This window comes from Rhinopithecus roxellana, chromosome 11 (assembly GCF_007565055.1).
Source record: "Rhinopithecus roxellana isolate Shanxi Qingling chromosome 11, ASM756505v1, whole genome shotgun sequence".
Lineage (NCBI taxonomy): Eukaryota > Metazoa > Chordata > Mammalia > Primates > Cercopithecidae > Rhinopithecus > Rhinopithecus roxellana.
The window spans coordinates 38,610,852-38,636,368 of record NC_044559.1 but is presented as its reverse complement, the minus strand read 5'-3'; the positions used below and the strand labels follow the sequence as shown (position 1 = coordinate 38,636,368).

At 49.3% G+C, this 25,517-nt stretch overlaps 1 long non-coding RNA gene across 1 annotated transcript; it reads left to right on the top strand.

Moving 5' to 3' along the window:
• Window positions 1–11,405: 11,405 nt before the first annotated feature.
• LOC115900335 lies at window positions 11,406–15,394 on the top strand. Its single transcript, XR_004059966.1, has 2 exons — window positions 11,406–11,537; window positions 15,228–15,394. It is a non-coding gene; the product is annotated as an uncharacterized LOC115900335 (long non-coding RNA).
• The last annotated feature ends 10,123 nt before the right edge of the window (window positions 15,395–25,517 follow it).

Sequence of the window (25,517 nt, the reverse complement as noted above, 5' to 3'; positions counted from 1 at the left end):
CTCTCTCCATGTAACACATACAACATCTCTCCACCGTGCCCACACCACCCCTATGCTGACCATGCACAGCAGCTCAGGCCTGTGGCTATTTGTTTAACAAGTTTACAGACAACGTGGTTCAGGCTGACTTTGCATGGTGCTAGGTTCTATGGAGAATACATAGATTTGTCAGACAAAAATGCCCCTCATCAAAATCAGCTACATAATTTGCAGGACCCAATGCAAAATGAAAGTGTCAGGCTCCTTATTCAAAACATGTCAAGAGGAAAACAGCAGAGCTTTGAATCAAGCACAGGGTCTTGTACATATGTGCAGGTGCACGCCTGGGCACCTGGCTCGTCCTCCACCTCCCGCAGCACAGTGCCCCAGGATTGAAGCCTGCCTTAGGAAGACTAGATTTAAGTACCTAAAACAGTTCCAAGTGACATGGGATCAATGGGCTTGCGTGGTCCCAGAAGGTGACTGCACCAGGGACAAAAGAGTTCTCTTGACCACATGGATAGCATGCATGGAGGAGGGAAGAAAGAGAGGAGGGAAAGCTGCCTAACCTGAAACTCAGCCAGAGCAAAGGGACCTATTTTACCAATTAATCACGCTGTAGGCTCAGTCTCCATGCCACATCTCCTTGAATTCCCCCATTACCATTATTTTAGCCCCAAAATCTTCAAAACTCAGTCACCCTTCTCAAATGCTTTAGCCATGGGACATTTGTATTATCTACCCTAAACCTGAGCAAGCTAAGGGAGAGGGGCAATACTTGAGCCTGGGCCAGTGCGTATCAATTAACCACAATAGCGGATCACCTTAATCTATGCATAAAGAGAAAGCTGTATATTGACACAGGAATTGACAAATCTACAGGCCATGTAAGATCACTAAAGAGACCTGGACCTTGGGAACAGACCCATCTCAGGACTGGCAGCACGGCAGGGGAACCACAGATATCCAGTCTGGGTGAGGGAGGGAATCTGGGTTTGAATTGCAGCTCTGCCACCTACTAAGTGATCTTGTGATAAAAGATTTCATGTCTTTGACCCTCAGTGTTATCATCTGTAAAATAGGGATGGCATCTATCTTATTTGAGGATTAAAGTATTGACTTTACATACATTAGTATGTAATAATACCTTTTACATACATTAGTATGTAATGATACCTGGTCTAGAGCATGTACAGTACTGGACTCTCAAAAATGATAGTTTTTGAATATAGATATATCTGTTATATAAATGGCTTATCCATACGTACATATATTGATATGAATCTGTATTATACATGTGTATTTATATATTTTTATGCATTCAGGTAAACATGGTTGTATCACCATTCTATTGAACAACTTTCTCCAACATTGCTCATCCCAACCTCAACTGTCCCTTCAAACCAGCTCTGCAGGTTGTTCTTTCCCTGCCCTGAGAACAAAATCTCTGGCAGGTCCCAGAGCTTTTCTGCTTTGCAGTCACTTTCAGTCCCAAGCATAGTCTCATTTCAGTAATTAAAATTTCAGGCCCAGAGTCATAATTACTAACTCCTTACTCTCCCCACAGTGTAGGAGCCCTCCCCAGCTCAGGCCAGCTTTAGCCGGGGAGGCCCAGGGGGGCCGAGGGCAACAGGGTGGTCTTTTCTCCACTTCCCAGCCTTGTGTATCTCCTTCTCTACTCCTTCCAACTCCCAGTCCTCCAGGTTTGGAAAAGAAGAGGGAGAAGAAGAGGATTCAGATGTAATCTTGTGCTTTAACTGGCTATCATAGACATTCAACGTTCACTTTCTTGAGGAGTGCTTTTTCTGGGTTTCTCTAGAACTCTCCCTCTAGGAATCTCTCCTTCTCCTGCTACTTAAGACACCCCAGTCCTGGACTTCCAGAGGTCCTCCCGACTCAGATGTTCTCAGTTGAGGTCACATTGTCTGACTAGCCAAAGTCAACTGTCTCCTACAGGTCTCCTTGACTCATGGGAAGACTCATTCACCCAGGTCCCCAATTCTAGGGAACATGGGTCAAGCTTTCTGAGTGGTCTTGCTTGAGCCTGTCTCCCTTGACTTGTGAGAGAGAAGGAAATACCACCTCCCAGAGTGGGGCAGGGCAGGGTGCAGGGAGCAGAAGGAGTTGTAAAATGGGGAAATGTACCACATTTCAACTAGTCCCTAAGTCCTCTGCCCTGACCTCTTTTCTTCAATCCTTGATAATCTTCTGGTAGGTGTCCTTTTAGCATCTTATTACATGTAAAATACCACAGATAGAAAGGATTGCCTCTGCCACCTGCACCCACCCCTGCATCGTCCCATACTTACTACAGTTCCAGCTCAGGAGAAGTACTCAGAAAGCCTTCGTTGAGTGGATGAATGAATAGAAACCTCCAACCTAGGCTGGCAGTTTATTTAATCTAGTTAACAAACATGTAATACTAGTTTGCCATCTGCCAGAATCTGTTCTAAGTGCCTTACAAGTATTACTACTTAGTCCTCACAACAACACTTTAAGAGGTGGATGTTACGGCCAACCCCATATTACAGATGATGGAGGCTTAGACAGGTTAAGTCTGGCTCCAGGGTTTCTGCTCTTTACCCCTTCCTCACTATCAGCATCTCCATGGCTTGGGAGTGTGTTCCAAATGCAAATTATCAGAAACCCCCAGATGTACCCACCCACCAAGAGGGTCAGCACTCCATTTTTAGCAAGCCCTTCTGCTGATTCAGGTGCTTGCTCCGTGTGAAACGCACTGATCCTCAAACATATCCAATTATAAGAATTACCTGTGGTCTTGTTAAAACTATAGCTTCTTAGATGCCCCAGCCCACCTAATGAATCAGACTGCAGGGAAGGGGCAGGGAGAACTTCAGAATCAGTATCTTTTAACTTTCTATTGGGCAAGTTTTAGAAACATTCATCCAAGCTATTCACATTTTGACTGCACTGGAAGAAAACTGGGATGAGATACCATAAAGAGCGTGGTTGTGGGTGTGCAGGCGGGTGAGTGGATCTGGAGGATGGCAGGTTTACCTTTCCTGAAAATTGAGTCAAACACAGCAGCTGTTCCATCCTGAAGCTCAGAGGACAGCAGATCGCAAGAGAAATCGCAGATATAAATCTCCCTCCCCTCAAAGGCGGACACCGATGTTTGTACATTGTTCACAGCTTCCTAATCAGAAGGGCAGATTCCACCTCCTGCAGGAATGTTAATGCCGCCTCCGTCAGATATTTGCAGCTCAGCCTCAGAAGTCCGGTGCTCCAGGCAAAAGTTTGCCTTTATTGCTGTCTCTTTGAGAAGCATGAGATCATCCTTGCCAGGGATTTCCTGTAATAAATACTTTTGTCGTCTTGACTAAAGAAGTTGTTGATCTGAAACACCTTGGGCTGAAATATTACCTCTGCGTACCCCTTCACAGTCACCCGGACTGTTGCAGTATGGGGTTTGTGGGAGGCTGAAAAGACAAGAAGCAGGCTAGGAAGGGACCGAATCGCCCATGAAAAGTGCCATGCCACCCACCCCAAAACTCCTGGTTCCCGACTGCTACCGAAAATCAAAAGAGAACAATGAAAAAAGGAATTGGGTATAAGCTGGCAGAATTTTAAATGTCTTAGTGTTTATTTATTTATTTTTAGAGACAATGTCTCACTCTTGCCCAGGCTAGAGTGCAGTGGTGCAATCATAGCTCACTGCAGCCTCCAACTCCAGGGCTCAAGTGATCCTCCCACCTCAACCTCCTCAGTTGCTGGGACTACAGGTGTCCACCACCATCCTTGCCTGGCTAATTTTTTTTTTCCTTTTCTTTTTAGAGACAGAGTCTTGCTATGTTGCCCAGGCTGGTCTCAAGAGATTCAAGATAATCCCCAAGTGCTAGGATTACAGGATTGAGCTACCTCACCCAGTCTGGCAGAATTTTTAAAGTTAATAATGTAAAATAAAAGGATAAGTCCAGACATGTAGCTTTTAGCCCAACTTTTCATTTATAATGTACTCTGCAATATTTATGACGCTCAATCTGTCCAAAACAAGAAAATGTGCCAGACTGGGCCTGCCAGGCCAAAGGGTTTACATTCTACTCCACCAGCCAGTGTGACCTTGAGTGAGTCTTTAAACCTCCTGGAACTTTGGATAATTTATCTGTAAAGTAATAGAAGTCACACCTTGTTCAGCTGACCTCATGGGCTGTTGGGAGGATTATATGGGAAGATGGCTCTGAAAAGCACGTTGTAAATGCTCTCCCCATGTGAAGGGTTATTAGGGTATAGGAGCAAAAGTGGTCCTGGGCAGATCCCAGACCACTAAGTATCAGAAACACGGAGGAAGGGAAGTGGGTAGACAGTGTGATTTCCCAGGGTGGGTGGTGAAATATATCCACTCTGTGTGAACAATTGACTTTCACGATGTAATCCATGTCCTCAACTTGGGAATATGAGGATGTGAGATATCACTCATTGAGTGAGGACCAAATGGACCCAAGGAATCGCTGCTCTTCCCAGACATTGTAAAAGTCAAGACCTGACCCTTAAAATCCAACTCTGGAAGTGGAGATGTTAGAGACACAAAAGGTAACTTGCAGTGATCCTAGAGCCAATTGTGGGCATCTCTTCACAACTCCACCTTCAGTGACATGTTATTCATGACACTAGTCACGAATCGGCCATGGTGGTGTATTTATACCACAGAAACTGCCAAACACTACAAGTCAGGGTACCGCAGAGGCAGAATGTAACTGTCAGGATACAGATATCACTGCAAAAGTTGAAAAGGGAAAACAGAAAAACTCCTCCTCCGCTCAGGAGAGGGTACCATTCAACCATTAAACCTCTGATTGATCTAGGCAGACCACACAGAAGAGAGCATTTCATAAACCAATTTACAATAAGAAAGTGCCCTCTCTCTATGTAGCATTGGTGCAAACTCCACTCCCCTAACACACATGCTGTCAGTAGCACCACTTCCAGGTACCATCACCTCCAGGCAGTCTTCCCTGACAATCCTCATCTTACTCTGCAGAAAGCTCCAGCATCCTCTCAGTTCCACACACACAGTGGAAAGTGGTTCTTCAGAACTCAGGCTTTTGGAGTTAGAATGCTTAACTTACAAATCCCATTTTGACCACTTCCTAGTATTTACAGGAAAGCCACTGAACCCATCTGTGAAATGAGGCTAGAATACTCTAAAGCCATCATGAATTGTTACGAGAAGATAAATGGGTTGAGTACCCAGCATAGTACCTGGCACATAGTAAGTGCTTGATAAACACTAGTCATCAAGACATCCGCTCCTATGGACTACCATTTCACTTCTCAAACAGGCAAAAATTGCATCTCTCCACCTGGACTGAAGTTTCATGAAGACAAAGACCTTCTCCTCTTCATTAGTCAGGCCTTAAAGGGTCCAACATATAAGAACTCCTCAAGAAATCCATGTTAACTTAAATGGAATTGAAAGCAGGTGTGTTTCCCTTCTTTCTACAGCCTCTGTACCCAAAGATTGGATGAACCAGGGACAAGAAAATGCCAGGTGGAAACCCCCCAACAGACAGTCCATGAGCGTCGCTGGAACCCTGTGCTGTACCACCCACATCCCTTGCAGCTGAGTCCTTCTCCAGAACTTTCCTTCAGCTGCAGGAAGTTGCCCAATTCAAGGTTACACCCCTCCCTGGGGTAGCTAGCATTCAAGGACTGGTGCAAGCAGGAGTACAAAGACCCAGCCCCCAGCGTCACTCAGGTCATCTCTGAAAGGCATCCCAGCTCCAGAGTCCTATGGGGTCTGCCAGATCCTTGGCTGCAACCGCACCACAGCCCAACTTCTCCCTCCACCCCATCCTGCTTCCCTGATTTGTTTGTAGGTTTTCTTCCTAAGTGCATTCCCTAATCGATGTCCTGCATGCTAATTTGTGACTCAGACCCAATGCAGTCCCCAGCATGTTTGTGTCCCTATTCATAGCCAAGACCCATGGGCCAACCCCTTACCCTTGTCATTCAGAAGAGATGATGAGATCACAGTCTCTAATATATGGTTCATTCACAAATACACTCTAGCACGTTCTCAGATGACCTCTTCCCCACTTCTGCGCCAGCCAACGCTTCAAAAAGGTCTCCCTTCATGCTTAGATTTCTGTGAAGGAGCTCCCCCTCCCTTTCTAATTTCACCTCCTTTCATGATCTTGATTCTGGAGCCCTGCCCTTGTTCAGCACCTGTCTTGTGTCCAGATCAGAAGCAGACCTTTAGATGAGAATTTATCTTACCACACCTGCACGGTGGCTCATGCCTGTAATCCCAGCATTTTGGGAGGCCAAGGCTGCCAGATCACTTGAGGTCAGGAGTTCAAGACCAGCCTAGCCGATATGGTGAAACCCCATCTCTATTATAAATACAAAAATTAGCCAGGTGCGGTGGTGCATGCCTATAGTCCCAGCTGCCAGGGAGGCTGAGGCAAAATAATCGCTTGAACCCAGGAGGTGGAGGTTGCAGTGAGCCGAGATTGTGCCACTGTACTCCAACCTGGTGACGGAATGAGACTTCGTCTCAAAAAAAAAAAGAATGTATCTCATCTAAAGGTCTGGATTCATGAGAAATTAAGGAAGTGCTCCCAGGAAAGATTGGAGGGAGGACATGGTAGGGGAGCAAGATAGACAGAAGCAAGAAGAGTGCAGTTTCAGATGAAGTCCCAGCCCCAGCTGGGGACCAGTCCCATGGGGAGTTCTAAAGGCTAAATTATACCTCCGAGTTTGTCCTGCCTCGAGCCGAGAAAGCTAGGCTTTCATATCCCTGCTCCAGGCAGTCCTTAGCTGCAAACCTTCCCAGAGGGAGATCATCAGCCCTAGGGCACATACAGCCCTCTGCCTGAACAAAGTGGCTTCAGTAGCTCTAAGGTAGCATCTTGAAGAGCAAAGGGAAGCAGAGCACAGAGAAGCTGTTCGGTGGGCACACAAAAAAGGCAAAAGGAACGCTGTTTTACATGAAGGACAGTGCTCCAGCAGCCCCCTCTACAGCACCACCATGACATCTAACTCAGGAGTGGAAAACACAGAGGGTTTGCAGAAGATACTGTGGTGCCAGGAAAAGAATACCAAGCTTGGTCCAGAATCCCAGCCCTGCCCGTGGTCTGCTGTGTGATCTCAGCACCTCTCTGAGCCTCAGTTTCACCATCTGTAAACGCAGGATTATAAGACAAATGAACCCTCCCTATCTCTCAGGCTTGTTGTGTGAATTAAATAGAATTATGTGAGGGGAAGTGTTTTGTAAACCATGGGGGGATTCCTGTCCTGGAAGATGCAGCCTGCTGTCACCAACATAATCAAGCCCTCTTCCAAAACTCAGCCTGTGAGTTCCTCCTCTCTCCCCTGCCTACTCCGCCTTGCCAACCTCATTTACTTACTCTCCTTAAAGGCTTCTATGTCTATTAAACTCCTAACTCAAAATAACCTGATAAAATGTTCGGGGGGGACTCGCTGGTTCCAAATAGATATATGAGGATCAGGTTGGCCCAAAACACAAAACTCAGAGCCCCAGCCCAGCAGAGGTGCATTCCGCAGGCCTGGAAGACTGACCCCAGCCCACTGAGCTCTCTGCAGCCAGCTCATTAAATCCTAATCACCAGGACTCCAAGCCAGGTGGGGAGGGCACTGTTTGTACAGGGTTTCCTGAGAGGTGCTGGGAGGAAACTACGCTTACATGATCTGCCCAGAAAGTCTGCCTGGGAAGGATCCCCAGCCTAGGGTCTCAGCACCCTGCCCACGTGACCCATCTTACGGCTGAGAACCCCTTCCCTTTCACCCAAAGCCCTGTTTGAAGTCTGACTCAGGTCTGTGGGGTAGATCCAAGGCGCCCTTAACCCGGGGGAGTGTTTATGTCTTGGAAGAGGAAAGTTTGACTGATCCCCAGGGTGGGTGAAGAGAAGGGCTGAGAAACTGCTGACTTTGTTGTTTAGTTTCAACCATATTTTTGTCCAGCTGCTGAAACGGAAGCATCATAGCAGCATGGGTACTGGCCTGAGAACCAAGAGGTTTGGCATGAGGTCCCGGCTTTGTTGATGACTTCTTGGGCAAGTCAACCACCCTGTTGGGGCCGCGGTGTTCTCCCCTGCACCATGGGAGTGGTAATACTTCTCTCCTACCTCTTCAAAAGGGTTTGAGGAACACAATGGCAGGAGAGGTGACCTCAAAGCTGGAGCTTTCCTGTGCAGGTGGAAGTAGAATGAGGCTTATGTGCAAGATGCTTTACCCACACCATCTCCTTGAGTCCCAAGAGAGAAATATTACCCCTTTTGCAGATGAAGAAACTGAGGCCAGCTGGCTCCCACACTCATGCTCTTTCTGCCTTAGAGGGGAGCATCCAAGGGGCCCAGGTCTAGAAAAATCAACAACGGGCAAACGTTTCATCACTCATTCACCCAGTAAGGATATTCTGGAGCAGGGGCCTGGTTGATGACTGATATTGGCACATCCTGCTGCCCCCCAGGGACATCTCCCCTCCTACTGAAGCTCTGTCTCCCTTCAGCCTGGTCTCCAGAGACTTCACCATTTAACTCCAAGCCAAAGGGCAAAGCCAGAGCAGAGCTGCCCCCAGCAGTCTCCAGGCTGCTTTTGCCATTTGACTCTCATTGGGCAACTCGTGAAGGCAGAGAAAAGACCTCACCATGAACTAATGGGCCACACTGCAAGTCTGGAAGTCAGGGCTGAACCACAATAATAACAAGAATGAGAATAGCAATAACTAGCATGTGTTGAGCCCTTGGTCTGAAACAGGCACCATGCTAGGCTCTTCAGATATATTACCTTCATCTCTTTGCAGTCCTCTGCGACAAGGGCATTTGTGGGCCAAGATCATGCAGCCAGTGAGGAACAGAGGCAGGCTTCAAAGCATCATCTTTCTGCCTCCAGAATCCACACTCTTATCTACAACCCCTCTTTCCCTGACATACTGGGCTACGCTGGGCAAGCCCCCCCACTTTCTTGGCCTCAATTCCCCTGCTACCCTGCAAATTGCTGGAGTCAGACTTTCTCTTCCAAATTTGACAATCGAGTGTCTTGACCTGGGAGATGAAATGGGGAGGGTGGCCCCAGCTGGCCCTCTCCCTGGAGAAGGGGACACAGATCCCGGCTAAGCCAAGCCTGAGCACAGTGGAAGGGAAAGCCTCAGGATGGGATGAGCCCCGCCAGACAGCTTCTCCTTGGAAGCCAAATTTTGCACTGACGCCAAAACTAAAGCCCCTTTTCAACTTCCCAGTGCAAACTGCTCGCTGTAAGTGACTCCTGAGCTAATGAGCTCGGAATGTCAAATTCCATCAGTCAGCCAGCACAGACACGACACGATGAAACGCCCTATGCAGGAGGAGGTATGGTTCTCTTGCCTCTTTCTGTTTTTTTGCAGTAACATTCGTCACTGCTACACATGAAAATAAAAACCAGATGGAATCCCTGAGATGCAGAGAAGGATCTTTCCTTCCTGTGCAGTAGGATAAAGGCTGCGATGGGCATCTAGGGTCACTGTGGACAGGGTGGAGCTGTCAGCTTCTCAGCAAAGCAACCTCCCAGCCAGGGCGACAGATGAGCAACACCCAGCTCTTACCTGGCTCTTCTCCTTGGGGCCTAAGAGGAGGATGGAGCAGGTAAAGAACTGATGTCACTCCAGCCCTTCAAAACTCTGGCCAGGTCATGGACACTCGCTCCCAGATTCTCCCACCTAGGGCCCTCTGTCCAGCCCTGGACACAACCCTGGGACCACTCTCCGAGTGTCACCCCTGTGCCACATGACTGCAAGCTCAGGGTGCTGAACAGAACACACTGGGCTGAGAGTGGGCCTGGACCAGAGCCTGATGCTCACATCCTCTGGGAAACCTTTCCTGATCACCACACAATGCCAGGCATTGGTGAGTGAGACCAGCCCTCTCTTTTGACATCTTCCTAAACTTTAAGGCCAAGTCACGTGACTTTACCACCACTTGCCTTGTTCATGCAATATGTCATGTGTGACCTGCATAGATCCTTACCTAGACTCTCAGCAGCTCCTAGGGGATAGGCAGCACTACATACTTTCTTTGAGGGCCCCCTTAGCCCCTAGCACAGTGCCTGGTTTATCAAAACTGTTCTATAAATGTGAACAGAAATAATATAGTTATAATATCACTTTGATTAGCATTAATAGAGCAATAATGATCATCTACCCCCACCCCGTATGGTGTGTGAACACTGGACAAAGTATTTTACCTCATTAACTCTCCTCCCCAAGTCTCATGTCTGCTACACAGCTCAGCCAGTCTCCTGCATACCACGGTGCCCACTAACTGCAGCTCCCACCCCTCCTAGGCGGGCTCAAAGCCCACACACCAACAGAATCCAGTCCAGCTGGGGCTCAACTGGGGACTAGTGGCCTTTTTCTAGTTCCACAGCAAACATCCTAGAGGCCCAGCAGATCTCCCTGAGCCTCCATTTGCTCGTCTGCAAAGTGGAAAGGGTCCCTGCCCAATAAGGGGTGGATGAACAATGACTTAGAAAGAGGCTGATCCTAGCTGGGACACCTATACGGGGTTTGGGGGCGGGGTCTGAGCTAGGTCCTTCCCTCTGTCCATTTTTTGTTGCTATGAGTCAGTTCCATCCTGAAATAGCAGTGGTGCCCGGGCAGCTGCCTCCAGTCAACAGGCTAATGTGATTGGGCTGCCAGACATTGGTCAGTGAAAGAGGTGGGGTTCAGATCTGGAAGACAGTGTAGCCAGGACCTCAGTGCCCTCAGGGTTCTAGCAAAGTCCTAAGCTCTACCCTGGACCTTTTCCCTTATTTTCTCCCTTTTTCCTCCAACCCCCAATCTGAGAGCCTCCTGAGTAAACTACTTGTCTTCTAAGCCAAGAAGTTATCCAGCTTTCAGTCCAATTCATTGCTGATTTGGGGACCCCCCAGGTAGGGTTGCCAGGTATCTTATATACAAGGATGTGTCCCATATTTACTTATGTGACCCAGCTCCTGTATAGACTGTCCAAATGGTTCATAATTAACACCCTGTATTCAGCTTTTGTCAACAAATTACAAAACTTCAGCCATTAGAACTATTTTTCTAAATTAGCTGGGCATCCTGTCTTTTTATTTGCTAACTCTGGCAATGCTACTCCTGGGTCCAGGTGCTCTGAGACTCCCAATCAGAGCATCCCCAGGGCAGTCATTTCTACACAGACCATGGAAGCAGCTCTGTGCATGTCCGTGTGTGCATGTATATACATACGTGTGCTACGTGTGTGCATTACCTGTGTCCCTCCATGCCCAGTGGGAGCGTGCTCAGTATGTTCACTGACAGAAGTCTGTTGAAGGCATGAGAATGAGTCATCTCCACCCAACTCTAAACAAAGCCTGCAGAATAGGGGCAGCCATACCAGGGGTCTGGCTGAGTTACTCTAAGACAAAAAAATGTTTCAATCACCTTTCCCATTGGGATCTTTCCTGATAAGCTTAGGATTCATCCTGCTAAGCCTCCCTCGGATGCTGAAGAGAAACTGCTCTATGAGGTGCTCAAGGAGGCCTCATCACGGACGTACCCGGCTGAGAAGCTCCATTGGTCCAACTCCTTCACCGCTCAGGTGAGAAAACGGAAGGCCGGAGGGGGAAAGGGTCTTGCCCGATGTCACACAGCCGTCAGAGAAAGAATTGGAACTGGGATCCCCATCTCCTGGATCTAGCCCAAGGCTTGTCCACTGCCTACAATGACTCTTTCTGATAGCAGGGCACAGTCAAAAGAAAGATGAACTCTCGAGAGTTCAATAGCAACCATTTGTTCCCCAACTTGCAGGAATATAGTAGTGCCTAGCATTTATTGAGCTCCTACGGCATGCTAGGCTCATTTAATATACACAATACCCCCACGTTGTAAATTTTACTATTGCCTTCACTTATGCATGAAGAAATGGAAGCCAAAATACTTGCCCCGGGTCACACGGTTGGCAAGGTTAGTGGCCTCTTTACCCAGATGTGCACTTTGAACCAAGGTAGGAAACTGGCTTCCTTGTGCTAAATAAACTGGGCTCTGTAAGCCAGTTCTTCAGATGCCTCAACAGCTGCTGTGAGTGAGGGCCTGTGAAGGTGGGCTATCATTTAATCACCAGGATCTGAACCCTCTTTCTCCAAGCCAAGGGCAGCTATATCTCCTGGCCACTTTTCTTGCCTGAGTCATCAATTTCAGCTAAGATCTTTAAACTCACCTCACTAAGAGATTTTCCAAGTCTTATGCCTGGGACAGGGGACAGGAAGTGATCATGTTGCTCCCTTGTAAACCCTGCCTTTCAACTCTCCCCCTGAGACAAGACACTCTCCCTCCTATCCTTCTGAATGGTTCTTCCGTGTGCACCTCCCGCCCACACAACCCCATCTTTCCATCTTTCCATTCTCAGCTCAGCCCAGCCACTGCATTCAGCAGCCATTTGTCACAGCGCCCGACACCACACAGGGGTACTGTTTGCTCACTTGCCTTCAAGAAAGTAAGTAGTTTTTTGGTTGATAGCCAGTTAAGGGGACTGGATATGGGCAGAGAACTGTGTACCAGACCCCTCCCCAGGGAAGTGCCCTGGCATGTTATCTGGCACTCCTGAAATCCAACGCCGGGCTGGTGGGGCAGCCAGGTGTGCCTAAGACAAGGCTGTTTTCCCTCTCTGGAGAGGCCTCCTCCATGAGGAGGGGTCACAAAGGGCTCTGCTTCCTGCTGTTGGGCTGCCAGGCCGCCCCACAGGGTAGGGATTTCATCTCCAAGCCTGCTCTGGCTGGGTCTATGTGCTCTCCCGCCTCCTGCAAGCACCTAGGTTTGACCATCTGAGTTTGCCCGGCGCTCCCCTGTCTCCCCTGTGGTCCTCATTTACCTCGCAACATTTCTGGGTTGGCCAAGATTACCCTCCTCCCTCCTTTCTCTCCACCCATTGCTGCCCCCAGTAAGCTCTCCCTCCCCACTGGCGCGTGCTCCCAGGGGCTCTGTCACTCCTTGGTACAGCCTGCAAATGAGCTTGTCCAGAGGCCAGACAGCATCTCCACCCAAATCCCTTATCTGCCATTTATCAGCTGTGTGACCTCAGGCAAGGTACTCAGCCACTCTGAGCCCAATATCCTCATTTCTAAAACTGGAGTTGGTGAGAGTTTCTACCTCTCTGGGAGCATCATCAAGAGGATTAAATGAGAGAATGCACATAAAGTTCAGAATTGAATGGCACAGAGCACATTCAATAGCTGTTGGTCACAACCCCTGTCTCTGCAAATACTCAGAATCTTATACCTGCCTTCTAACTTTCCCCTGGTCTTGACTGTTTTAATTTATGGTTTTCCCATATTGATTGCTTACTGTTTTATTTTTACCTTATAATGTGTTCATACCATATATGTATTAATAAAGTTTAATTCTATTCCCTGAGGGCCACTTCAGATATTTTGTGTAATCAAGTAGGAAAAGTAGACACTCAGAAAGCCACACAGAGACAGGCAGAGGTGATGGGGAAGACAGGGCTGGGAGGGGGGACAGGAGGAGGGGCAGTGGGGCAGGAAGGAGAAGAGGAGAGACTGAGTGCCCCTAGAAGGACTGACCACCAAAGGGCAACCAAGAGGGGCAAGGACCAGCCCCACTCCCTCGTGCCACATTCTTACTGCCTGTTAGGAGAGACTGGACTTACAGGTTTAGAGGGAGGGAACCACTGGGAGCAGCAGGGTAGGGAAATGATGGTGGGCAAGGCAAGGAAGTGCTACCCGTGAGGGCACAGAGGCAGGAATGTTAGGCCCCTGTGAGCCAGGCCGCAACCAGGTGCTTAAAAGGAAACTTCAGCAGAAAATGTTCCCACCCTCACTCATCTCCCCCCCACACACACAGACCCCTACACACTACCCAGACTCATCCATACACACACACACACCCACACACCCATAGACACACATGCACACCCACACACATGCACACCCACACACAGACGTGCACACCCACACACCACACACATCAACACCCACACACACACACGTGCCCACCCACACACCCACACACATCCACACCCACACACATACATGCACACCCACACACCACACACACACACAGGCACACCCACACACCCATACACAAGCACACACACGCACACCCCCATACGCATGCACACCCACACATGCACACCCACACACCCATACACACATGCACACCCATACACCCATACACCCATATACACACATGCACACCCACACACATGCACACACACACCCATAGACACACATGCACACCTACACACCCAGACACATGCACACCCACACACATGCACACCCACATACATACACCCTCACACCCACACATGCACACCCATAGACACACATGCACACCCACACACGTACACCCACACACCCACACACACCTGCACACCCACGCACCCAAACATATGCGCACCCACACACATGCACACCCACACACCCATAGACACATGCACACCCACATGCCTACTTGTATATACATGTACACATCCATATACACATAGACACATCCCCACACACTCATACACACTCATACACACCTACCCATACACATTCACACTCATACAGACACCCCTATACACATACGTAAACACACATGTACACACCCACACACACCCATATACACACATGCACACCCACACACACCTATGCACACTCATACACATGCTCATACATCCGTACACACACACGCACCTACACAGTCCCCTATATAAACACATGAGCAACCACATGCAGCCCCCACACACACACATTTGTGCATGTGCACGCACACACACCTTCATGGCTATTTGGAGGGGGCTCTCCCCTCCCCTCAGCACCCACAGCATTACCCTCATACACCTGCCAAGATTCTCAGGCCCCTCTCCTGGCTGCCACCCTGTGGCTCTCTCAGGTCAGGTCTTGTGTCAACTGCAGCCTCACCTTGGCACGCCTCTCAGAGGCTCACCAGAGGGCTCAGAAATGCAGAAAAGGGTGGCAGAAAGTGAGGAGTGGTCCATAGGGAGTGGCCATGGGAGAGACTGCTCAGCGAGTCACCAGGGACTTTGTGACTGGAGGGTCCAGAGTTTGAAGACAAATGCCACACTGCTCCGTCCTCACCCACCAGGCATGGCAAGCACTGGGCCCTCTATCTAGGGCACACAAGGGGGCTGCAGGCCTGGCTCCCCTGGGTCCGCCTAAAAAGCCACCCAGACCCCTAACTCCAAGGCCTACAAAGCCCCTGAAAGCCCACAGGCCAGCCTGGCCCCACCACTACCCAGGAATATCCATTTCTCCCTCCTCTTTTCCAGCACAGGTAATGATAATGCGCTTGAGGAAACTTGATAAGTTGGCTACCTTGAAATGGAGAAGGAGGTCAAGAAACACATTTCCTAACTTTCAAAAGGAACTGTCTGGGATAATTAATCAACACATCACCAACACCAAGGGATTGTTTTATATCAGAAGACATATAATTTTAAAAAACAATAGCAGGCTTGTTGTGTGTTTTGTTTCTAAGGAATGTTAATGATGTTTGGCACCCTGACACATCCAAAGGTTCTCCCCGAATATTTAGAAATCAGACAGAACTTGGCTTCGAGGTCTTTCTTTACCTGGACTTAGCACAGACAGGGTCGTAGAAACAAAATGGGCCTCCAACAGGTCTTTGAATGGGCCTGTGATTGCTGTACTAGTGAGGAAGGCACTTGCAACTGCTAAATTGCACTCACTATTGCTTAATTACACCTTTGGATCAGCACCTAATTTGCTTAGGGTGCAACTGAGCTGCCATGGGTGTAATTGCTTGTACACTACTTAACAATGCAGCCACTGCCAGGGGAGATTGGAGCCTCACTTGACTCTGCTCAGAGAGGCTACAGCCCCATAGCTGTGGTTTCCAGGACCACAGACCCCCCAGCAGCCCAGAACAGCAGAAGGCAGCCCTGGCTTTCTAGCTGTTCCCTGGAAGCAACCTACATGCCAGAAACCTTAGAAAGGTCTATCAGAGGTGTTCACAGAGCCACTAGGAGGACACTCTAAGGCTAATCCTCCCAGTGGGTTCCTCGCCAGTGGGCCCTCTCTGGGAGGCAGCTCTAGGACATGAGCAACTCCACCTAGGTTCTGCCTCGACTATCCTGGTTACTCAGGGCTGCCATCTCCTGCTGGGGCCTGGTTCCCATGGTTAATCTGTGCTGAGACACAGCAGGGGAGGTAGTGGCTAAAGCTGCTGGCACCCAAGGGGGACAGGACCATGACCACAGGCACCCAAGGCCCCAGGTAAGAGAGCAAAGCCCTCCTCCTGAGACCCCTGGAGCCCTGCTGATGTCCACAGTATGACCAGACTGGCAACATCAAGATTCATGTCCCACAGAGGAAGGGGGAGGCATCCACGTTTCCCCCTAAACACACACACACAACACACACACACAACACACACACATACACACACACACAACAGAGGCCTTTGTGGGAAGGAAGTCCTTGCTCTCTCAAGAAGGGAACTAGTGTCCAAATGTCTTCCTTTCCTCCTGGAGGAGGAGGGCACCAGTGCTTTCTGATGGACTCACCTGTGTCCTGGCTGCCTCCTCAGTCACACCTTGGGGTGTTTACACCCAATGAAGGGTACACGCAGGCCTGTAACTGTGTCACTTTCTCCTGTTGTCACCAGAAAGTCTCCAAGCCACAGCAAGTAGACTTAGTTAAGATGTGAAAGGTAAGAGATAAAGGCTTCAGGGTTAACAATCTAGATGTCAGAGTCAGACAGCCATGAGTTCAAGTCCTAGTTCTGCCACTTGAAGCCATCACTTCACCTCATGAGCCTCAGTATTCTCATCTGTAAAATGGGTTTTGTTCATAGAACCTACCTTATGGAGTTGCTATGAGGATTCAGGGAAATCATGCACATAAAGCACTTAGCTCAGACCTTGAACCATAAAATCACTCAAGTATGTTCTCCTTCAAGAGAACGAGAGCGAGCAAGCTGTGAACTCATCTCACATCGAGTACTGTCTCAGCCACTTTCCAGCTCTGAGACTTTGGGCAAGAAACTTAACTTGTCTATTTTCTTATCTGCAAAATGGGGATGATTTCATGGTATTTCGTTCATAGTATCAATGTGAAAAATAACTACAATGAGTGAAAAGTACATGGCATACAAGAGTCACTCAATAGACAAAGCTCTTAACATGATGTTTATTCATTCATGTTCATTCATTTTGATTCAATTATTTCTACTATTTTTGAAATTTTCAAATAAGTGTAACAGATCTTCCTTCTGAGTGCACTTGGTTTTTTCATACCTTCTTCCCTCCCAGACCCCAAAATAATTGTATATTTCTTTTTTGTTTGTTTGCTTTGATTTAAAAAAAGAAAAAAAAAAAAAAAACAGTCTCGTTTTGTCACCCAGGCTGGAGTGCAGTATCACGATCTCAGCTCACTGCAACCTCCACCTCCTGGGTTCAAGCAATTCTCCTGCCTCCAACTCCCAAGTAGCTGGGATTACAGGTGCACAACACCGTGCCCAGCTAATTTTTGTATTTTTAGTAGAGACGGGTTTTACCATGTTGGCCAGGCTGATCTTGAACTCCTGACCTCAGGTGATCCACCCACCTTGGCCTCCTAAAGTGCTGGGATTACAGGTGTGAGCCACCATGCCCAGCCAGAATTGCATATGTATTTTTAGTTCTACTTAGCATGTGCTGCTTTGGGGAATGTTTCTGGAAATTTCGGAAAGCATCTTGTTAAATGAGACCCACAGACCCTAGAAGTGTTCTTGCTGTATACCTGAACTTACATGAGCTGGGTCAGGGGAGCTGGGCAGGGTGGGAAGGGCAGAAATGGGCAGCATCACCAGACTTTACCCAGGAGGAGAGCCCCCTTCCCAGGACCAGGGCTGGAGAGTCTGGTTTACCTGGATCCAACAGAGATCTCATCTTTGGGGAAAGTGGAGACTGAATTCTGGGCAGAGCCCAGAGCCCAGGTCAGCTGGGCAGGAGTCACCACACAGGTGTCTGCTCATCCTGTGGGACAACCCCTCATGGACAGTCAAATTATTAAAGAATCATGGAATTGCAGTTAAGCTTTCAAAAGAATCTTGTTAGAGATACATCCTAACATGGTTACTAACGACAAGATATAATGTCTGGAATTTGCTCCAAAATAGCCTGGGCTGGAGAGAGACTGGGAAGGGTAGATGGAACTAGATTGACCTTCACTTGATCATTTGTACTTAACAAACTAGGGCTGCTGTTGTTTAAACCACCAGACTGTGTGGTTTAAACAACAGAAATTTATTTTCTCACAGCTCCGGAGACTGGAAATCCAAGACAGAGTTGTCAGCAGGACTGGTCCCTCCGAGGAAAGAATTTATTCCAGGCCTGGGTTTGTAGACAGCCATCTTCTCCCTGGATCTTCATATCATTTTCCCTCTGGGTCTGTCCATGTCCAAGCTTCCTTTTCTTTTTTTATTTTTATTTCTTTATTTTTTTAGATAGAGAGTCTCACTATGTTCCCCAGGCTGGTCTTGAACTCCTGGACTCAAGTGATCCTCCTGCCTCTGCTTCCTAAAGTGCTGGGATTACAGGTGTGATCCAAGACAAGCCACCAAACTTCCTCTTCTTATAAGGTCACCAGTCACACTGAATTAGGGCCTGCTCTAGCTATCTCCTTTTGACTTGATTACCTTTATAAAGCCCTCATCTCCAAATGAGTTCACATTGTGAGGTACTTGGGGTAAGGATTTCAACATATAAATTTGAGGGGGGGTCACAATTCAATCCATCACATAATTACTGAAGATGGGAGATGTATGCATTACACTAGTCACTCTATAGCTGTATAAATTTGCATTTTCTTCATAATAATGGGTGGAGTGGGTAGGCAAACAAGGGAACAGTGCTTCAAACAACTGACTCAACTCCAGGTTAAAATCCAGAGAGGTAAAACTTGTTCTCCAGAGCTCAAGGGAAATCCTGAAACTCTACTGTTTTAGAAGAGACTATGCAACCGTGGGAGGTAGAGAGCTTCTCAGCACGAAAACATCCAAGCCCAGGCTGCATGACCACCAGTGGGACCTCCTGTAGGATTCTTTCATGGAGGGGAAGCTGGGCTGGCCAACTTCTCTAACTTTGTCCAAATCTTGGTTGTCAAAAAAAGCCAGTGCCGTTGTGGACTGCATTAACAGGACGGTGGCTAAAGGCAAGGTATGGGAGAGTCCTGCTCTACATAGAACTGGAAGGGATCAGCTGGAATATGGTGCTCCATGCTGAGAATCCCTTTGCAAATGGTTTATTAATCACTCAAGAGGGACAGAGTTGCATCTGGAGAGGAGCGACCCGGTGCTGGAGGAAATCATGCCATAGCATTCAAGAAAGACTGTGGAATCTACTTTACCAGTCCCTCCTGTATCCTGCTAGAAAGATTATAAGCAAGTTTCACAACAAATACACACCCATATGTATTTCTTTTGTAGTAATCATATTCCAAGGAAACTCCTTTTGCTTTTATCAATTAACAGTTACATACCTTAAAGAGCTTTCCATATTAGAACACAGATTATGCTTATTTGTTTTTAACTACTGCATAACATCCCATCCTAGGGTAAATTATGTTACCAAAAAAAAAAAAAAAAACAAAAAAACAAAAAAAACGACTGCAATTGCGGCCTTCCATGAAAGCCAGAAGTGGTGTCTGCTACTGTAGATCACTTCAAGCGGAAGTCCATTGCTTTGTTAAGTAAACAGCACCATGTTGACTCAAATGTTGCTTTCTGTACTTGCCGTTTAGGGGCAGCACAAAGGGACTTAAGCAGCTCCAAGGACCCTTGGGGTGGTGGTGTCATTCAGGGTTTATTGAAAGCCAGAGCCCTTTAAAGGCCCCCCTTCTCTGCCCACACCCTATGGCACCCCACAGCCTGCTTCCCTCTCAAATCTTGAGTTTTCATAGCTGAAAAGGAGACTTTATTTATAATATACTGAATATGCTACAGACCACATCCACTTGTCAGACTCAAGAGGGTAGAGGAAGAGAGCATGTGTGGGCATGTGTGTACACACGTGAGGTGTATGTGGATGTACCAATGATCTCAGCCCATCAGTTGCTCGTGGAAACCCCAGGAAGAGTAATCTCTAGAGGGGTCACTTGGTTCTTTGCCCCAGGGAAGGGAATAGGTGAGCCAGGAGTCTCTGGGGGACTAGCATCTAAGCCTCATGCTTGTTTTAGAAGCTCTCTCCCTGCCTCCGGGCCTGGGTTAGATTGTAGGCCAGCCTGGGGGCAGGAGTAAATAGCCACTGCTTCTGCTTCAAATGCCTACTCTGTGCCACCACTTCATGAGCATTGTAGCTGTCTGCCCCCCACCCCTACCCCCATGGGTCAGGCCCTAGTTACCTGCCCTCCCTGCTCACTGCCCTTTCTGGCCTCTCCTTCTATTGCAGACCAGTGGGTGATGGAAGGCACTTAGGAAGGGAGAGGACCTTGTGGTAGTTCCTTCCCGGCCTCATGACTCACTCTCTCATCCTGGGGAAAGGGACCAAGCCAATGGGTGTACAGGTGTCACTATAAAGAGACAGGATCCAGGATAGTTCTGTCCAGAACCTTCCTGCTGCCTGTCTGATTGTGATTTTCGCTCATTTCTCCATGTCTGCTTGCTTGAGGCCATAGAGGTGGCTGTACCCAGGAAGGGTGGAAAGTTTTCTCAAGCCCTGTACCTTCTCTCAACCATCCAACCTTCCTTCTTCCCTCCCTCCCTCCCTCCCTCCCTTCCTTCCTTCTTTCCTTCCTTCCTTCCTTCCTTCCCTCCTTCCATAATATTTGTTTAACTTAGAGAGATTTATTCCACAAATGAACTCATTCATATGTGAAGTGACATACATATAAGATTATTATTATTACTATTTTTGAGACGGAATCTCGCTCTGTTGCCCAGGCTAGAGTGCAATGGTTCAATCTCAGCTCACTGCAACCTCTGCCTCCTGGGTTCAAGTGATTCTCCTGCCTTAGTCTTCCGAGTAGCTGGGATTATAGGCATGTGCCATCACGCCTGGCTAATTTTTGTATTTTTAGTAGAGACGGGGTTTCACCATGTTGACCAGGCTGGTCTGGAACTCCTGACCTCAGGTGATCACCTGCCTTGGCCTCCCAAAGTGCTAGGCATGTCCAGTCATGCCCTCTCCACCCCCATGGTCACACCTGGGCCCACCTACACTCACACACACAAATATTCACACTTCCGAACATCCATCCATACACATGTACTCTGTTACTCAGCCCCACTCACAAGCGCAAATGTACCTGTGCTTACCAGGCTTGCATACTGTTCACGGTCCAAGATGGTGGTGGCTGTTGCTCTTCAGGTCCTCTGTACTGCAAAGGGGGCAAGAGGCAGTGCCAGGTAGGTGCCACTGAAGGAGGGACTCCTAGGAATAAAGCTGATTCTCAATAATAAAGTCACTCTTGGATAGTACCACACCCAACACACAGCTGTCTCCACCAGAATTTGAGTTTATGGACTCCAGACTGTGTACTGCCTAAGAAGTCTGGCCAAAAGGATGGGCGACGGGGTGCTCTGCTGAAATCCAGTTCACATTCCACTTGGCAAGCCACAGGAGAGGAAAGGATGCCTTCCACCCAGAAGAAGGGATGTCTTTTGCTAAGCTGCACAAAAACACAGTATGGGCTACTGCAACCCCAACCCCCATGGTCACGTGCATATTTACATGCATGTTTATAATCCACATGTTCAAAGTTGCATGCTGTACAAGCATATTCAGGTATAGCCACTCATACATATGCAGCCACCAGCATGCAAGGTACATGGCACAGAACTCTCTTCATTAGCACACCCTTTCCTAGGGACCCAGGCACAGATTCTCCTGCTTGGCCTTGACCTGAGCTGACGATGATGCCCTCAACCCCCATTCCAGGCCCTGCGCCCCACAGACAAGGCCTCAGAAGTGCCTGATCCCTCAGGAACAAAATCCAGTGACCAGGCAGGTCCTGCAACAACTTACTTACCTGCCCTCTCTTACCTGACCCAGGATGAGGCCACTGCCAGAGTGGCCCCTGTTGAGGACAAAGGCTGACATGGAGGGCTCTGCTAGGTGACAAAGAACATGGCCCACCCACCTCTTGGGTTTGCAGTGGGTGAGCGTGTGTCTGGGAGAAAGCGGGGAAGCAGGGGAAAGGGAGAACTCTGCCTCCAGGAGGACCTTGCAGCCCCAGGGAGTCAAGTGCCAGAGCAGCTGTCTCCAGACCCATGGCTTCCAAATAAGCCAGACCCTCAGCCAATGCCAGCCACCCAGCCCTAGCTGTGCTTTTACTTACCCAGGAAGTACAGGGGAAAGAACTCCCACAGGCCCTGGGGCACCTTCCTTTAATTACTCCACTGGTGACTCCTGAAAGTTTCTCACCTTCCCCAGGGCCTCCCTACAAGAAAGAGGCTCTCTAGCCTAAAGAGTCTTCTATGGGGGCCCAAAAGCCCCTATCTGTGCACAAGCACAGTGCCCCGAAGGCAGACAGCAGAGGACAGAGGCAGTGGCCCCAGCCCAGACAGCCTCCCTCCACTCCCACCATTCTACTGCAGACAGGCCCAGGGCCCACCGGCTGTGGCCGACCTGGGGATGGGCAGTCCCTGGCATGGCTGCCCCTCCAGCTCTTCGGTTTTAGGAGAGGGGAGGGGCGTCCACATTCTCTGGAGAGCAGAGCCCTGCGAAGTGACCCTGTTTCAGAATGAAATTGAGCTGCCATTTTCATCTTCTTCCCAAATGTCAGCAGCGTTAGATCAGATTAGGAACTAATCTCTTGCCAAAATTCATTTCCGAACAAGAGAGGTGGCTGCGGGCGAAGTGGAGGTTTGTCATTGGTTTCTCAACTCGCCGTATCCTTTCTCTCCCTGTTACTGGGGTGGGAGGAGGGGTAAAAGTTGGAATAGACTGCACTGAAGCCCCGAGGAGGCCTAAGGAAGGTGAGGCAGCGGCACCAGGTGCAGTGGGAGGAAGCCCGTGGCATTAGGTGAGTGGGCAGCCATGCTGGCCTTGTGCTCCCTAGCTGTGCAGAGCCAATTGCTCAGGCATCCTTCCTGGGATGGAGAGAAACAGGAACAAGGGCCAAGCGAATGGGGCCAGAAGGACAGGGCCTGAAGCCTGCACCACATCTTCTCTGAGGTCCCTCCCCAAACCCCACCTAGTCCCTCACCTCAGTGTCCCCAGCCTCTCACCCCAGGGGCCAGAGTAGTAAAAGGAAAAAAAAAGGCAATTGCAACCTAAAGAGAGAGAAGGAAAAAAAGGAAAATAAATGCCCAAACGCACTGGTCACTACCTTGCAGGAGGCCTCAGTTGACAAGTGACCAGAACACAGCCGCTGGCCTGAATGCATAATTACCCCCAAGTGAAAATTCCCCCATCTAATTTGATATTTAGTTCTTTGCAGAAGCTATAGCCTTCGTAAATAATATACAAAGTAAGAAACCTAATCCCGCCTGCTAGAATGTTTAATTCATCATTATGCGAGCTAATTGGAAGGTGATTATATGGTAATTGCTCATTAGTGGTGTATATTTATCGCTGTACCTTATGTCAAGGCCATGGGAATTGTGTAGAGTCTGTTCTCTCATTTCAAGGATCAGTTTCAGAAGCAGGAGCGAAGCAGGCAAGATCAAGTTCTTTCTGACATCAGGGTCCAGCCAGGGCTATGGAGACCCGTGCTATATATAGGGCCTGGAGCTGGCTGGGAGCAGGGGACGTCTGGGGCCAGGCTGAGGCCCAGCCCTCCAGACGTTGCCGGCAGCCAGGCCACCGCCAGGCGAGGCCAATCCTCCTCAAGTCATTTTCCAAATGAGACTCCATGCCCGTCCCAAGCACCTCCGGACCCCAGGTGCATTTGGCCTTGTGCTTGTGCTGGGAATGGAGATCTTACTTTTGTGCTGTCTCTCAGGAGTGAGAGGAGGGGCAGTAAATGTGGGGTAGGGAGGACGATGGCGAGGCTGGATATGGAGATTGAACACTGGGTGGGAGATACGGATCGGAAGGTGAGGTTTGACTTGGTGAGGAAGGTGGAATTTTGAGTGCTCGTCTCGTCCCTCTCTCCCTGCCTTGCCAAAAACATTCTCTCAATCACACCACCCAGCGAAGCCGGATGCTGGCTCCATACTGCCGGGTTGGTATTTAGGGAGGGAAACCCAGAGTAAACCGGGAGCTTACTCCCCGGGGTAATCGGCGGAGCCACGACAAATGAACTCGAAGCACGAAGAACGAAGAACGGCGGGACGTGAGCGGAACCCAGCCACAAGGCCAGCGCCTGGGATGGGAACTTAGGAGAGGCAGGAAGGCGGGTCTGAAATCCTGAGAGTGTGGAGAGATGGGGAGGGCTCGGCCTGCAGGTGAAGGTGGGGGCAGGGGCGAAGCCTGGGGCCTTAGCAGGCGGGAGGACCAGGCTCTGGCACTCGGAGTCCAGCCTCCATGCGTGCATCTCCGCACGTGGGCGTGATCTTTGGCGCGCTCTGGCGCCCCCTCAGAGGAGTGCGACGCGCCTCTGCCCTACCCGGACCCCAGCCCTGGGCGCCGGTCCGCCGCCCGCTTCTGGCACCCCGACTTGAAGCTCCAGTGCCCTCCCGAGACCCCCCGCCGGGCAACAAACACTAATAAACAAAAGGCCAATTAGACGCTGGGGCGCGGCTGATGAATGGACCTTGCGCTTCCAAGCGTGGCGCCGCCTAGAGTTTTCTGGCGCACCGGGTCATGTGGGAGAAGCCAACTCCCGGAGAGGGGTCACGGCTGGGGTCAGAGAGTTCTCAAAACTCCCACTTTCCCCTGGCTATGGGGCTGGCTGGGGCAAGAAAATCCGGCGGCCAAGCGGAGGGCGCGGGCTGGAAGCTGCGGGCGAGGCTCGAGCGGCCCTGCAACGCAGCCCGGCTTTCGGGCGCGGTCCCCAGATGCTGGAGGCCGGCATCCTCTGCCGCCCCGCCCGCGGCTGCTTCGAGGAGGCGCCCCAGTAATTCCAGCGCTGATTGCTGGAATAATAAAGACTGGTCTAGAAAAATGTGCAGTTACACAAAACGGCTGTTGTTTGACAGACTCCGGAGTTAGTGGGGCGCTGCCGGATGACATCCCAGCCCAAGCCTCCTCACTAGACACACACGCCTCGATCCCAAGACACGCAGATGCTGCCCTAGGGCCGGGCATGGACATCCATCACAGGGACCCCCATCCAAACACCGAGAAACGTCCCCGCAAGCCACACACACCGAGGTCACCCCATTCTCTGAGATGCACAACTCCAGACGAATTCACAGATACACAGTGCAACTAGATCGTGGCACACAAATTCAATAAACTGCATTTCCATACCGTCATAGGCACTCTGCAGCCTCACAACTGCACGTGCTGGCCCTAACTCAAAACAATCTAGACACACAAGGTCAGCTAGACATCTTGACCAAATCTACATAAGTAGCGCTGGCCGCTCCAGCCTTTAACTTACTCAAACAATTAGCACTGACACAAATTGACTAAAGTCCTAGCTGAGACACACAATTCTATTCCACAATCTACACAAATGCCATTATACCACAAACTAGTGCTCTCACCCTATACAAACATACAAGAACA